Source organism: Heterocephalus glaber, unplaced genomic scaffold, assembly GCF_053883595.1.
Source record: "Heterocephalus glaber isolate CG9 unplaced genomic scaffold, H.glaber_assembly_v1.0 deba00001504, whole genome shotgun sequence".
Taxonomy (NCBI): domain Eukaryota; kingdom Metazoa; phylum Chordata; class Mammalia; order Rodentia; family Bathyergidae; genus Heterocephalus; species Heterocephalus glaber.
Window position 1 is genome coordinate 74,279,308 of NW_028258324.1, and position 15,105 is coordinate 74,294,412.

The 15,105-nt window shown below is 56.9% G+C and overlaps 1 long non-coding RNA gene across 2 annotated transcripts in view; it reads right to left on the reverse strand.

Moving 5' to 3' along the window:
* LOC101708235 (uncharacterized) overlaps positions 1–15,105 on the reverse strand; it is a 139,882-nt gene that overhangs the window by 38,954 nt on the left and 85,823 nt on the right. The window contains exons 3-4 of one of the 2 annotated variants that reach the window (XR_015441171.1): positions 6,094–7,198; positions 2,774–5,414 (exon numbers count right to left, since the gene is read on the reverse strand). The exons of the other annotated variant lie outside the window; for it this stretch is intronic. This is a non-coding gene — a long non-coding RNA (uncharacterized LOC101708235). Of the gene's footprint in view, positions 1–2,773; positions 5,415–6,093; positions 7,199–15,105 lie in introns of those variants that run through there. 2 annotated transcript variants of the gene reach the window in all.

Genomic DNA, 15,105 nt, shown 5'->3' on the forward strand with positions numbered 1-15,105 from the left:
GCTGATCAGTGTCCCCAAGTCTTCTGGCCCTGGCCCTCGCCTTGAGGAGCCCAGAAGAGCCAGACTTTGGTGCTTAGGTCTGGGTCCAAACACTGTGGGGCTTGTGTGAGGCTCACTAGGAAATGAGGGGACAGATTGGGTCACCAGTGGACAGGTCTGTTGAAAGCATTGCTGAGACAGTGAACCCTGTCAACTTGATGGCTTGGGAGACACACAGGCATCAGTAGAGCATGTTCTGGGTAGGGGTCATGGAGGCATGGCCTTGGGGACTGTATCTGGCCCCTGGTCCCTGGCCCCTTCCTCTCTGGCACCTTTTCCTGCTCTGCTTGCTGGCCACCATGAACTAAGCAGATCTCTTCCACCATGCCTGTCTGCCATGACGTTGGGGCAGTGACCATGGACTGAATCCTCTGAAACCAAGAGCCAAATGAAACCTTTCCTTGTTTACGTTGTGGGTGTCGGGCATTGTGTTCAGTGACAGGAAGGCTGAGCGATTCGACTATTCACTGGAACGGCCCTTCTGGAAAGACAATCTGGCAGGGATCAAAAGCTCTAAAGGATGTGCACACCCACGGCGCTTTGCTTACGATACATTCCCGAGGGATACTGTGAGCTGCAAGGCTTCGGTAGGAGGAGAGTCGCTAGCGCTGCTTTGTCAGATTCTGCTGTTGTAAACACCCAAAGCCGAGCACAGAGCAACTGAACAAACAAACCGTGGAACCTCATTGAGCAGAACACGCAGGCGTGAGTCGTGATTCTACACAGAACATTCAGTGATCTGGAAATATATATTTTTTTACAATATCAGAAAAGACTGAAATTATAGAGCAACTCATAGAGTGGTTCTATCCACGTTAAAAAATACAAAGAGCTGGAAGAGTAAACGGGGAGAGCGGTGGTTACTTCTAAGCGATGGGAGTGATTTTAAGTCTTTATGAAGTGACGGTGAATGTACTGCTTTGGCCACCAACTCCATGAAACGGTTGTCAGGGTAAAAAATAACTGACAGGTTTGGCAGAGGCTCCCATAGCCGCTAACTGTCCCGCTGTTACTGATCTGCTCCTCCCTGCCTCGGCCATCCCACGCGCGGTAGTGGATTCCTCACTGACTGCATCCCTGTGGCTGTGGGTGCTGGTGACAGGGATCTGGCCAGTGAGATGTAAGTGGTAGTTTGCTGGGTGAGGGTGGAGGTTTCTGGGAAGTCTATGTCTCCTGACAAAAGGAAGGGATATCACTGGCTCTTCTACCTCCCCTTTCTTCCTCCTGGAATATGAAGCTGCTGGCTTGCATGGCAGCGGCCGTCTTGGCACCATGAGGTGTAGAGTGGAAGGGCAAGGACTTTTGATGGGGTCCTGAGTCACTGCAGGGCGTCCTCCCCAGGGCACTCTTTCCCTGAGTGGAAGGTGCTGTCTCTTGGGCGCTTGGGCCTGGTCTTGCTTGGCGGCTCCTGGAGGAGCACCACGGGCACTTTAGGGAGCGGGGAGAGAGGAGCAGGCGCCCACAGGACTGCAGTGTCCCCAAAGCATGGCGTGCAGGTGGGCACATGACAGGTCGGGGTGGGCAAAGAGCCGGAGCCCCAGGCCCGTGCCCTGAGGGGAGACACCTCGGTGAGCCCGTGCATAGCGAGGGTCACGCGGTGTCTCCAAGCACCCGGCTGTGTCTGTGACCTGCTCCAGACTCAGGGATGGCAGCCTCGGGCTCTTTCTGTGCATCACAGCTCCTGGTCCCAGTGGCCTCCAGGCAGCTCCCTGTGGCGAAAGCATTAGTGGCCACATGGGGAAACAGGACTGGATACAAGGGGTGTGCAGATTCCAGGGCTGAGCTGCCATGGGGGTCAGTGACGGGGGCCTCCCATGGGCTGGTGGGGATGAGGGCTGGGCGGGCAGGTGATGTCGTGGGGGGCAGCTCCATGGTTGGTGCTCACTCAGCACCCACACTGGACACCGCCGCGCGGCTGGGGTGCTGGCGGGAGGGGACCCGCGTGGGCCCCAGGGAGACACAACCCAGAGGCAGGGTGCGGTGCGGGAGGGAAGCCACCGTCCTCACGGGAGGGTCCCTCACCCAGGGCAGGGCAGAGGGAGGGAGAGAGCAGCAGGGCACCTGGGCGAGGTCCCCACAGGGGACAGCGTGGGGCTTCACACAGGACCCGTGAGGAGCCACAGGAGGCCGGCAGTGGGGCTGGGTGGATCTGGTGGGGCTGGGAGCCCAGGTGGTCAGTGCCGTTTGGCCTACTAGCTGAAAACCAAGGGGGTGACTGACGGGAGGTCTGGGGACCATGTGGGGTGGACGCCTCAGACCCCACACTGACCAAAGTAACCGAGGAAGGAGGCTTTTATTTGTACTTTGTTCTGGTGGATATTTAAATGCTTGACTTTATAATTGTAAAAAACACTCAAATGATAAAAAAGACAAGCCGTTCTCTCGGGGCTAGATCTCAGGGACTTGCACACCCGGCAGTGTGTCTGCATCTTTGCTGGTGTTGAACAGCCAGGCCTGGGACTGCGTGGCTCTTCCCCACGGTTTTATGTCTACACTCGAGGGCTCCTCCCCCATGTGACGCCTCCCGAGGGAGAAGCCTGGAGCCTCCCGGGGTCCTTGCTTACTGATTTCAGTCTCTTTTTCTATCAAAACTGGCTCCTTTGCAAATGCCTGTTACAACAGCAATTTCAAACTCTTTCTTTGGTCTGTGTGAAACTCCTTATGAGGCTTTCCTTTTGGGGATGTCTTAAATTACTTTCCACATTGCTGAGACAAAATACCTGACATCTACAGGTTAAAGGAGAAAAGGTTTATTTCAGCCCACAATTTGTAGAAGTTTCAGTCCACAGTTGACTAGCTCCAAGGCAGGGTGGCATGGCAGAAGGGCATCCAAGATGAGAAACAGTCCATGGCAGGGTAGGCAGGCGGAAGCCAGGGAGCCTCCATTTCCCTTTTATTCCATTCAGGCTGGAAGCCTATTGGTTGGGACCACTCACACTCATGTGGGTCTTCTGTCTTCAGTAAATCCCTCAGCCACACCCAGAGCCATGCTAACAATCAGTGGACAATTCAGTTACCATGCTCCCATGATCCAGCCACCTCCCCAAAGTCCCACTATGAGTGTGTGAGGCTTTGGAGGGACATCTAGATATAAGCTGTAACAATGCACAAAGGGAATAATGGAATAGATTTTTGTTCCTCCCTCCAAAATCCACTAAAGTCAACAATAAGTTGAATTTCAACTCTGTCCTGCAGGCCCATAAGCTCTCCCTGGAGCTCAGCGAAGAACGCACAGAGTCCTGACAGTGCTGGCTGCGGTAGGTGAGCTGAAGGAGATAAGGGTTCTGGCCTCAAATCACTGTTGTTGTTGTTTTTTAAAGAGTTTCATGCTTAGGGGCAGTATCTGCCAAGGCTGGCTGGGGTTGGGAAGGTCTTTGGTTGTGGCTTGCAAAAAGAACACCTGAGACCATCTGCTGGGATGAGGATAAATGCCTGGGATAGCAGCAGAACAAGCAAGGAAGCCTCCATCCACCACCGAAGAAAAAACAAAACAAAATAACCCATCACAAGGCGAAACGACAACGTACACGGTGAAATGAAACAGTGGGCCCGTGTTTGGTCTTCACGACATCACAGGTTAGGCTCAGGGACACTGGCAGGTGCCAGATGGACACTGCTGCTCCGAGGTGGCCGTGCCAGCTGTTCCGGTCCCTACTTGCTCAGGCAGGCGGGGCTAAAGCCAAGGCAGGGCTAAGGGAGGGGCTGAAATCTCAGCCCTGGGGGCTCCCAGTCTGGCAGCAGGATGCGAAACCTCTTTGCCTGTACTTCCTCTTCTTAAAATGCACTGTGGCAGAAACATACAGCCCTTAAAACGAGCCCTCTACTGTGTCAGGAATTTGGTCAATTACGAGAAAGAGAACCGCAGACTGTACTGGGGGAAACATCTCTTCCCTTGGCCCCCGTGGGGAGGGACACCGCATTCTGGGCGTGCTTATTCCAGACACAGATGGGAATGGTCAAGGGTTCACAACCCAGAACACCTGGAGGTTTACTGTTAAGACTGGGAAGTGAGTTTCTGAAGCTGATTACTCCCCTTCAGTAACGGCCTTGTCCACGCTGCTGCAACGCAGGCACGGAGGCCTCACTACCACGCCTCTCACTGTTTCCCACTGGACACTTTTTCCTCCCATCTCTGACCCCGTTTTTGTGCTTCTCCAGCTCATGTGGCCTCCCGGGGTGCTTGCTGCTGGGCAGACTGCTGGGTCTCCCCCACCTGGAGCTCCTGATGCCAGGGTGGGGTGGGGGCTCTGCATCTCCGACAGTCCCGGGGTGCTGGCTGCTGCAGGGCCCGCGTGTGGGAACCTCTGCTATTGATCCCAGGTATGACTCAGGATACTTCCCGTCCAAAGTCAGCTTTTCCCAGAAGTGCCGGCAGTCAGAAGATGGTGACTCGTTAAGAGGACAAGACAGTGAGTGTCAAGCGAGCATGTGACAACTCTCTACAGCCAAGGCTGTGTCTGTCTGCACTGGGTCTCCTCTGAGAACCCTGAGGCCCCGGATGGGGCCAGCTGCTTGTGCAGGACCCGTAGAAGCAACCACGCAGAGTGGCTGAACTTGGGCTTCCTGTGGACAGAGTCTAAGTCAGACCCTGAAAGGGGCTGGGCACGCCTGTTTGCTTATGGCAGGGAGCATCAAGTCCACCTAAGAGAAGCGCTGGGGTGTTTTGGAGGAAGGAGGAGCATTTTGGAGACCAAGACCTGGTGGTCAGAGGTGCGGCCCGGGGCAGGGCTCTGGCTGGAGCTCAGATCTGGGAAGGGCTCCCTGCAGCAGCTGAGGTGTCACACGTCTGTCTGCAGCCTCGCCCTCTGAGGTCACCGTGCAGACCTCAGAAGAATTTGCCAGCTTGACGCTGAAGGGAAGCGGTGTCTCACCCGGCTCTCTCTGGGCATGACCCCATTTAAACATTTAAAACGTTAGGGGGGTTTTAATCAGGTTCCGTGACGAAGTGCTTGAAACAGGCTGGAACCTCGCTTTGTGCAAGGGGAGCAGGAGGGAGAAGCTGGAGTGGGGCCTCTGGGTGGGGGCCAGAGCCCTGGGGACTCCGTGTTCCTCTCTGTCCCTTCCTTCTCGGCAGCAAGGAGCAGTGGGTCGGGGGCAGACTGGGTTGGAACGGCAGGGCTGCCAGCGACCACAGGATGGACGGGGTGAGCCCGGCACTGACCTGTCAGGGTGGCGGTCAATGGCTGTGGACAGAGCTCACGGGCAGCACCTGCCCCACACAGCGTGTCCTCTCCAAGGCCTGAGGATCCCATGCACGACAGCAAAGACGAAGGGCTTCCCAGGGAACAAGCACGGCTTGAAGGACACACACAGACCTGCTGTGGCTCTCCATCCCTGAGCCAGTCTGTTCCCGAACGAGCCCCAGACATCAGGCCCTGAGGTGGACGGGGGTGCAGGGGAAGCAAAGCTGAGTGTCCGTCCTGTCCCCACAGAGCCCCTGGCCAATGGAACTGGTGCATTTGGCCAACAGAGTGCTAAATGGCTAAGCAAGATGGCTGCTGGGGCTGGAACTGGGCGGGCTGAGCTTGGGACAGGGAGGGCGGCCCTGGCCCTGGACGTGGGGGTGCCAGGCATCCATGGGGCCTGGAGCATGTGGCAAGGCCCTGGGCGGGACTGGGGAGGCCTGTGGAGGAGGAGGGTGCATGGTAGGGGGCTGGGAGCACCCCAAAGCACGCAGGCCGCTCCATCCCCCTGCAGCTGGGGTCCGCACACGGGGTGCACCTTGGAGAGGCCGTGCAGAGGCAGGGTTGGGATGGGAGCCTGTTAGGGCGGCTAGCAGTCCGGCTCGCTCTCCCCTCTGGAGGTCCGGGGTCCCGCTCGTCCCACCCGCAGACGCTGTGGCACTGGCCCGGACCCCATCCACCCCCAGCCGGACTCCCAGAGACGCAGACATGTGCAGGTTACACCTTCCCAGGAGACCCGGGGACCTTTCTGAAACAAGGACTGTGGGGGACGCAGGTGCCAACTGCATCCTGTCAGCTGCAGACAGGTGGGGGCTGGCTGTCCACAGTCTGGGGTGCGCTGAGGGGGGCTTCTCAGAAGCAGGGGACTCACCTTCCCTGACTCCAAGGTGATAGCCACCAGGCTCTGCGTGTGACTGCAGCGCTGCCTGCGTCAAGCGTGGTCTTGTCCCTCTCTCTGGTTCTCGGGCAGCAGCAGCAGCCCTGTCCGCGGCCTGGGGTCATCAGAGCAGACCCGGGACTCTGTGCCCTACACAGCCAGAGGGATGGGTGCTCTCTTTCTGCGTGACCCAGAAGGGACAGTGGGCAACCCTGCCACTCCGTCTTGGGAATTCTGCCTAGATTCTGAAAAATGGTGGTTCCACTTGCAAGACTGGGCGGGCAATCAAACATTCGGCTCTGGAGACCCCATGGGGCTTTTCAGCTCTGTGGGGCCCTCGGGGGAGGAGGCCACCTGCCAGCTCAGGTAATGGCATGTATTCCCCGACAGGAAGAGAGGGACAGACCAGAGGTAGGAGGGGACGGCCTCGTGCTTGGTTCTCGCCCAGCAGTCATGTGGCCAGTGTGCCCAGTGGACAGCCATGCAAGTCTCCTGCTGCTCACGGCAGGAGCGATGCTTCAGGGGACCTGGGGCCGGCCAGGAAACAGACGTGAGCCTGAACACAGACAGGAAGCCCTGTGGACCCTTTAAAGGAGTCTCCAAGGCCACCGTCCTTTAACCAGGTCCTCCCTGCCCTTCCTTTGCCCTGGCGAAGCTCCCACCACTAAGTGGCCACTCCCGCCCTATAGTTCCTGTGAACCCATAGGGAATGCTGGGCTGGGTGGCGCTGAGCGGTCCCAGGGCTGTGGGAAGCTAATGTGGCCGGGAGTGGCTTTTTCCCAAAGTGGAGCTATGTGTGCTGGGATAAGCAGCAGCCTCAGGAGCCAGCATTTGCCATGGGGCTGCATGGGAAGCCAGGACCAGGAGAGCTGTGCCGGAGTCCTGCCCGGAGGGGTCCCACGATGACCCTCTGCAGAGGACGGGCACGGTGCTGGTTCTGGTCCAGAGCGCTGCTGTGGTGGGGTGAGACCCTGGTGTTGTGAAGTAGCCGTTCTCTGATTGGTATCGGCCTGATTCACAACACCAGCTGCCCCGCCGCACCATGCCAGGAGGTTGCGGGGTGGCCGTGGGTTGTGGGGTCACCTCAGTGGTGCCCCTGCTGCAGGAGGGGAGATGAGAGAGGACAGAGCGCAGCAGGGTTAGGACCAGGCTGCGGACAGATGCCCTCGTTCCGCGCCCCCACGCTCACCCTCCTTACGGTTCACATCTGCAACGTCCCCAAAGTCTCAGTGTGTGGAAGGGACTGGATCGTGGGGTGCTGTGCTCACCAGTGGATCCCCCCATGCATGAGCTCAGGGCTGAATGTGCTGCTAGGAGGCCGGGCAGTTGGAGGCGGTCACTGGGAGTGACCTGGAAGGGTGCATTCTTGCCCCTGGCTCCTCCCTCTCTCTGCTTCCTGGCTGCCATGGGGTGGCAGCTCTCCTCGACCAGGCCCTTCCGCCATGCTGCTTCTGCCTTGAAGCCAGGCAACCAGGGACTGACCCCCCTGAAACCATGGGCCAAAGGAAGCCCCTCCTCAAGTTGTGGATGTTGGGGTACTATGTCTCAGGGACAGGAAAGTGACTAAGACACCATCAGAGAGATTTATCTTTTTTGTTGTGTCTGTTGCCGGCTTCCCATGGGGTCATGGGCAGGAGTCAGTGCTTCCAAGGAGCCCTGGAGCTTAGACATAAACATATCCATGTTTGGGGACTTCTCTGGGAAAGGGGTCTGCTGTCAACAGACGCTCAAGGGAAATACGACCCCTCATGCCTGAGTATCCCTGTCCTGGGAGGGGCAGTGGTAACCAGGAACAGTTTTAAGGGTGAAGTTTCTTTCCCCATGGATGTCTGTCCAGGAGGGAAGCAGAGATTCCCATCACTCTGTCTCCAGAGACAGAAGCCAGACACAGCTCAGCCCCCCAGCCCCGAGGGAGTGTTCTGAGAGGTGACTGCTGAGACACCCCCTCACTCCTGTGCCTGGAGGGGTCCCAGGCCCACTGTGGATGGTCAGATCCAAATGGAATCCTGCAAGGGTGGACAGCAATTCCCCCTGTGCTGTCCTCCACAGAGCAGGAGATGTAGCAGGGCCAGACCCAGAGGAAGAGGATCCCCAGGGCCACCAGCAAACCGACATAAACTGAAACTATCTGGAAGCAATCAGCAGCAGCACACAAACCGGAAGCCATCTGGCACCTTCCACAGGGTCATCCTCGGGCTCCCTCTCTCCCCCAGAGCCCTCAGTGTGAGACTGTTTCCGCTAAGGAAACCCAGCAAAAAATGACTTTGGAGCTCCCCTGTTGGTATCTGCTTGGATTTGTCACCATTACAGAGAGTAAAATGCTGTGAAAACAGCATTTGAAGTTTACTTCCTATTTCCAGGTGTCAATAAACACTTTAAATGAACAGCTCTTTGGCCCCAAATGGCTCCTGCCTACTGACTGGTTCTTAGTTACCCAATCAAGAAAAGTCACATTTTCTACTTTTCTGCCTCCCATCATGGAACTCACTTTATTTTAAGGACACAAACTTGGCAAGCTCCTAGTCCTGGATGTGGCACAGAAGTTCCGCCCAAGTTCTTGCCCGAGTGGGGGAGAAAGAACTTTGAGTCATTCATCAATCCCAGCTCAGACCACGCCAGAAGCCCCACTGGCCAAGTCCCTTTTCTTGGTTTTGTCTAGAACCTCCCGGGGCCCAGCAGGCTGAAGGAATGAAGAAGAAATGATTGTCTCAAAGCAACAAATGACCAACACGCTGTAACTTCAAAGGCTTGCAAGGTGCCTCACACTGTGTAGCCCAGGCTGGCCTTGAACTTGCAGGGACCCACCTGTCTCAGCCTCCTGAGTGCGGGGATTACAGCATGTGCCACCTCTCTGGCTACCTCTCTATTTTCTTAACATCCTTCCTACCCCAGGACCTTTACACAAGCTGTTTGTTCTACCTGGTTTGCGCCTCTCTTGCTCTGTGTAGTTGGATACCAGGTCTGGCAGCCAAGTCTGTTCCTGGGCTCTGAACGCTGCACCAGCAGCGACCTCTGCCCCCTGCTCCCGGGCGTCAGCCTCTACCTTCAGAGAGGTTTGCGTGAGTCTCCACCATGGGACTCCTCTCATCTGGGCTCCCACCGGCTGCCTGGGGATGTGAGGAACACAGGGTGGATGCACAAAGGCCCTAAACCCTGCCGTTGGTGGCTGGCGCTCTGTGCTAGGTGCTTGGTTGAAGCACGGGCTGGGTCCTGGCCCTTTACCGTTACTCACTCATCCGTGCGCCTTGGTCCTACAGGACGCGGGGTTCATTTTGTCCACTTTCCTCCACACACACAGCACATTCTGAATATTTTTATCCCCATCACCTCTCTCTTACCTCTGCCTGTCTCTTCCTCATCTCCAGAAGTCTACCTTCTACTCCCCAGTCATCTTTCTTTAGTTTTAGATTTTTCATCTAAGATAAAACATGACACCTAACCTTCTGCATCTGCTCATTCTGCTTGACACGATGGTCCCCAGGTCCATGCATTTTTTAGTGAAGGACACACTTTTGCTCTTCTTCATGGCTGAATAATGCTCCGCTGCACATACATACTACATTTCCTTATCACTCATCAACGGTTCCATACCTTGCTGTTGTGACCTGCGGTGTGATAAAGGTGAGTATGCAGGGGTCCAGATGGGTAACACACTCTAATTGCTTCTTATACTGAGGAGGCCCGAGCCGGGCCGGGTTGCATGGCAGCTCTGTATTTTGAGGAATTCCTGTCCAGATTTCCAGTGGCCGCACTGATGTACACCCGCACCGGCAGGACAGAGGACGCCTTCCCCACATTCTCCCCGCGATCGTCCTGTTTTGTGTTCTTGATGGCGGCCACTCCGACTGGGGTGAGGCAGATGCTCAGCGTGGTTCCGAGGTGCGGTTGCTCAGATGCTTACCACCACTTGTACTTCTCTTTTTGAGAAGCATCTGTTCAATCCGTTTGGCACTGATGGGCTGGGGTGGCCGCTGGCGTTCATTTTTGGGAGCCCTTGTACACGCTAGGTCTCGGTGCTCCGACACAGGAGCAGCTGGAGATTTCTTTCCTCCACCCGGTAGCCATCCCTCACTCTGGGGACATCTTCCTCAGCCCCTGCACACCCTCCTCCTCCACCTGGGCTCTGGAGCAGCCTCAGGTGCCCTCCTTGCCAAACCTCGGTGCCCGGGCTCCATGGCTCTGTTAACGCCTGCATCCGAGTAGACAGGGACCCGAGGACGAGGCCATCGTGGAGCAGGTGGCCTTGGTTGAGCCTGCAGGTGGTGGTGATGAGGAAACACCCGTTCAGCAGGTCGGCGTCCACGGCTCCTCCCCACGGGTGGCTCTCACTCTGGGCAGAAGCTGAGCCACGCTGGGGCCGTGGGCACCGTGACGGTCAGCGTGGGCTCCTGCTGTCCCTTGGGAATCGCCAGCCTGTTCGGGAAGGCCCACCGCTTTGCATTTCTGTGCATTTCTTTCTCCGCAGCCCCTCCACACCCCGGACCCTGCCCACCTCTCATCTGGACAGGGTGAGAAGCATCCAGCTTATCCCCTGCGATTCATTCTCTGCACATCCCAGGTGACCCTTGGTGACACGGATCAGAGTGCGGCCCCCTCCTGCTTCCCACCATGTCAGAACCAAATCTGAGTCCCCTGCAAAAGCCCCCAGGCCCCAGAGGTCCAGCCTGGCCTGCCCACTGGCCCCCGGCTTCTGTTCCAGTCCTGGGACACAGAGCCACAAGAGCAGTCCTTCCTTCCAGGAGCAGCAGGCTGTGCCGCCTGCCAAGGGGCCCTGCTGGGATGCCCCTGCCTTGCCCAGCCAGGGGCCTTCACACTTGCTGTCTGCCTAGGACCACAGCTGCCCCAGGAGCACTGTGAGAGAACACAAGACATTGCACTTCACAACCCCGAGTCCTGCAGCAACTGCCAGCGGAGCCCCTCCTCGCTGGCTCACCAGCAGGGTGAGGCCAGCTCATGCTAAGTTTCTTTTTCCTACAGTTACTCAATGATCACTTGGAGTGGGCAACACCAAGGATGTCACATTTATCTAAGCTTTGTGACATAAGAGGTCCACCCGGAAATGGTTTCCCGGGTGCCAGGTCTGGGGGGAAATGAGTGTGATGGAAATGTGGGGTGGTGCATTTCTTCATCCACCACCTCCAGGTCCATCCTGAGGCCTCAGATCCCATCAGCGTTTGGCATCAGCCATGGCTGGCTCGGGTGGCTGCAGGGTGGGGCTGGGGTGTCAGGGCTGCACCCTAAGCCCAAGGCCCCACACAGCAGGCGCTTTGATTCACTGCACATGGGAAGCACCGCTTTACACTAGGGCTCTGTTCAAACCTGAAGTTCCTCAGCACAGCAGGGGCTGGTGTGGCCTCCACTTCTTTGGGGGAAGATGACACTATGACCGTGTGGCAGGCGCTTTACGTCCCCAGCCTGCTGTCCCCACACAGGACACTCACTGCGGGTGCTCCCTGGGGTGGCGGGTGGGGAGAGCGTCTAATCTGCGTGGCAGGGAGTCCAGGTCCCTGTGCAGCCACCAGCCAGGGACGGTCAGGAGGGCGGAGGAGCCAGAGGTGCATTCTACAGGCCCCGCAGAGCCCCCACGGCCCTTGCAGTGACCCGGGGGATGGCCCGGCTCCCCGCTGTCCTCAGGGCTCACTCCTGCCTCTGTCAGTGTGAGCTTCTGGACACTGCTCACCAGCACTCGCTGCGCAGCCGGGGTCCGGGTTACCGCACAGCCGCTTGGGCTGCAGGACTAGGACTGCGGCTCCCACGGCTCCCATGGTAACCTCCAGCAGGGCGGGGCCATGGCAAGGGCTGCGGCTCCTGGAATTCCCCAAGGGCATCTTGCTCACTTACCCTGGCTTTCAAGGATCGGGATGCACAAATCAGGCAAAAGAACCCACTCCAAGGAGGTGTTTTCTAGGTGTGATGTGCCTTTGTTTCTTTAGTAGAGCTTTTTCACAGGCAAGAAATAACTCTCTCAACTAGGTCCCTGCAGCCAGGGAAACCGGTGTGCATTACAGGCATCTGAGGCAGCAAGACCCCATTAGGTGGACGGCAGACATTGCCTGGAAGGCAGCCTTCAAAGCCCCCTGGCTCAGCCCATCTTGGCAGAAGCCGGGGGGGGGGGCTTTCAAATAGAAACTCCTGGTCAAGAGCCTGCCGGGCCTGAGGAGCTCCGCCCAGAGTTTATTAGCACAGTTAATATCACATGCAAATAGATTTCCCGCTTTGGTCATGCCAGTCCATTAATTCAGCCCCTTGTCTGCTACATCTTTATCCCTAGCAAGTTAATCCTGCCAAATGCCTCTGCTGCCACGCACGTCACGCTGTGCTGATGTCTCACAAAGCAGTTCTGCTAATCCTGTTGTATCAGCTTGGTGGCCCTGTCTGGTCAATGCGACGGAGGAAGGGGCGCATCTCAGGCTCTTGCTAGCGTCTCTTCTTCCTCTGGCACCTGCCCGCTCCTCTTTCTTTCCTTCTCTTTTCATTGGCAACATGGTCACAGTGAAACGGTCTGAGCTGGGGCCTCCCCACTCCTCCGACAGCCCCACCCACCATCGGCAGGGCTGACACTGGAAGCTCAGCTGTCAGGTGCTTCCCCAGGCTCTCACAAGCAAGGGCAGCACGTGGCACCCGTCATCCCCACGCCATCCTCATAAAGTTCCAGGGGAGCTGGGCATGGGAGGCTGAGGCAGGAGGATCACCATGAGTTCAAGGCACATGAGAGAGATCCTGTCGCAAAACAAACCCAAACCAAAAAAATGTCTAGTGGAATCAATTTCGTGAGTAGTTGGAAGAGACGCAGACCCTCCTGAGACCACCTCTGTCAAGCACCCGCCTGACAGGAGTGAATCTCCAGCCACACAGGGTGTCCACAGCCCTCAGGGGCTCAGGCCTGGATCTGTGCAGGTTCAAATCCCACAGGGACCGACCGACCACTTCCCACCTCTGTCTCCAAGCTGTGTTATTTACGGCCTCAGGTACACGTGCTCATCTGTTCCATGGGCCGGCCCCAGTCTCTGGTGCACAGAAGTGCTGCAAGGATTCGGTGTGTCCATGTCAGGTCTGAGGAAACGCAAGCTCCTCTCCTCGTAGACTGTGGAGTGGTCACCTGCAGCTTCCTGTGGGACGTGTGCACCCGTATGGCAAGGCTGCACAGGGGAGTGTCTGCTCCGGCCCTCAGGCCAGAGCCGTCCTCTCTGCCTGCTAATCACGGAAATCTGCCCGCGGGAGCCCTGTCTTGCCTTCCGACTGACCTCCGGCCTTGGTGATGCCCTGGCAGCCTTTGGTGGGTGAGGGGCACCCAGGGTGGGTGCAGAGTCTGCGATGAGACCCTCGGGCTTGGACAAGGTGCTGAGCCTTTGGGACTCTGAGGGAGCCAGGGAGACTCAGTTCTACACTAAAGGCTTATCATGAGGAGTTCGAGACAGGTGCGTGGCTGCCTCCAGGGGCACAGACAACGCCCCGGGGACACAGCTGGCACAGGGCCGCCTGCTCCTGTCCTCACCCCCGGCTGCAGGACCCCACAGCTGCAGGACGGGGAGGTTGGCGATGTCACTCGGGCACGGAGGGAATACACGGCCTGGCTTCTGGCGTGGGCCTGGGGATAAAGTGGTGCTCCCTGCTGTCACAGCACGCATGGAGTGCTCACAATACTCGTGGTGAATGCTTAAGTTTAAAAATTTTTTACCGTAAAGGACACATCACCATGAATCCCCCTCAAATCCCACCTCCTCGCTTCAAACAACTTCTCTCATGTTCCTGCCACTCTCTGCAGCAGCTCTGGAGCCCTCTTTTGTGAGTATCTCACAAGGTGTGATCAAAAACAGCGACTGCTGCTGCCGAGCGCCATCCAACAGAAGGGAGCTCATAAAAACACGACTCTGTGTCCTCACCCACCTGAGTCACCAGATCTGGCGCCGTGTGACTCCCGGCTCTTCCCAAAGTCAAAATGACCGTGAAAGGTCAACACTTTGAATTGATTCAGGACACAGAGGAAGCTGGGACAGTGCAGCTAAAGACACTTGAGAAAGAGGGCTCCAGAGCTGCCGCAGGAAGTGCCGAGGACGACGGGATGAGTGTGCTCAACGTGAGGGGGACATTTGGGAGGGGGATAAATGGCAATGTGTCTTTAATTACAGTAAGTTAAAAAAAACCCTTTAAACCCTCACTGTAGTTTTCAATGGCACCTCCTAGTTCTCTCTGGCCTTTCAGGTCCTCTGTTCCATTCCAGCTTCTCTGTGTTTCTCTAGTCTGCACCCTGCCAGGACTCAAGAGAGTAATTTTTAAATGACTGTGTGCACGGACGGATTTGAAACGGGGCCAAGTGTGGACAGAGATGATGCGAGCATGCACCCGACTGATGTGAACACTATCTTTCTGGTAATTTTGAGGGCGGGAGACTAAATCTATTTGGTATCAGATGCATCAGGACAGGGTTTTACCCAGGGCGTGACGTTTTTTGCTACGGGGAGGAACTGTGTGTGTCCCCTGGGCCACCAGCCACTGGTCATTGACTACATTTTGCCGCCTGTGAGGCTGGTCCTGCCGGGTCTTCTAACACACGCCTCTCTCATCAGGTGGGCACTGACTATGTCCCCAGGGCCAGACTCCACTTCTGTCATCTGGTTTCTTCTAACAGGGGTGGGGCAATACTGTTTCTCCCAATTTCCCATGGAGGTAAACAGGCTTGGAAATGATAATCAGGTAACCCAAAGCTGCAGCTAGAAAGCAGGGGAGCTCTGAGCCTCGACCGCCGGCGACAGTGTACCTTCTGAGCCCGGGGTGAGCGGGGCTCACAGGTCGCCAACTCCCTGTAACACGTACTGCTCCGAGTCACAGCCCTGCCTCCTGCAGCACTTTCATTATTCTGATGAATCCTACACTCAGATTCTGGAGGGGAGGTGCATGTGGCAGAAACCTCCTTCTCTGTAAAAGTCAGGGAATTCCAGCACATGGCCCACCATCACGATCATACCCAAGTCCTGGTGATCATACACTGGTCTTCAACAGAATTGG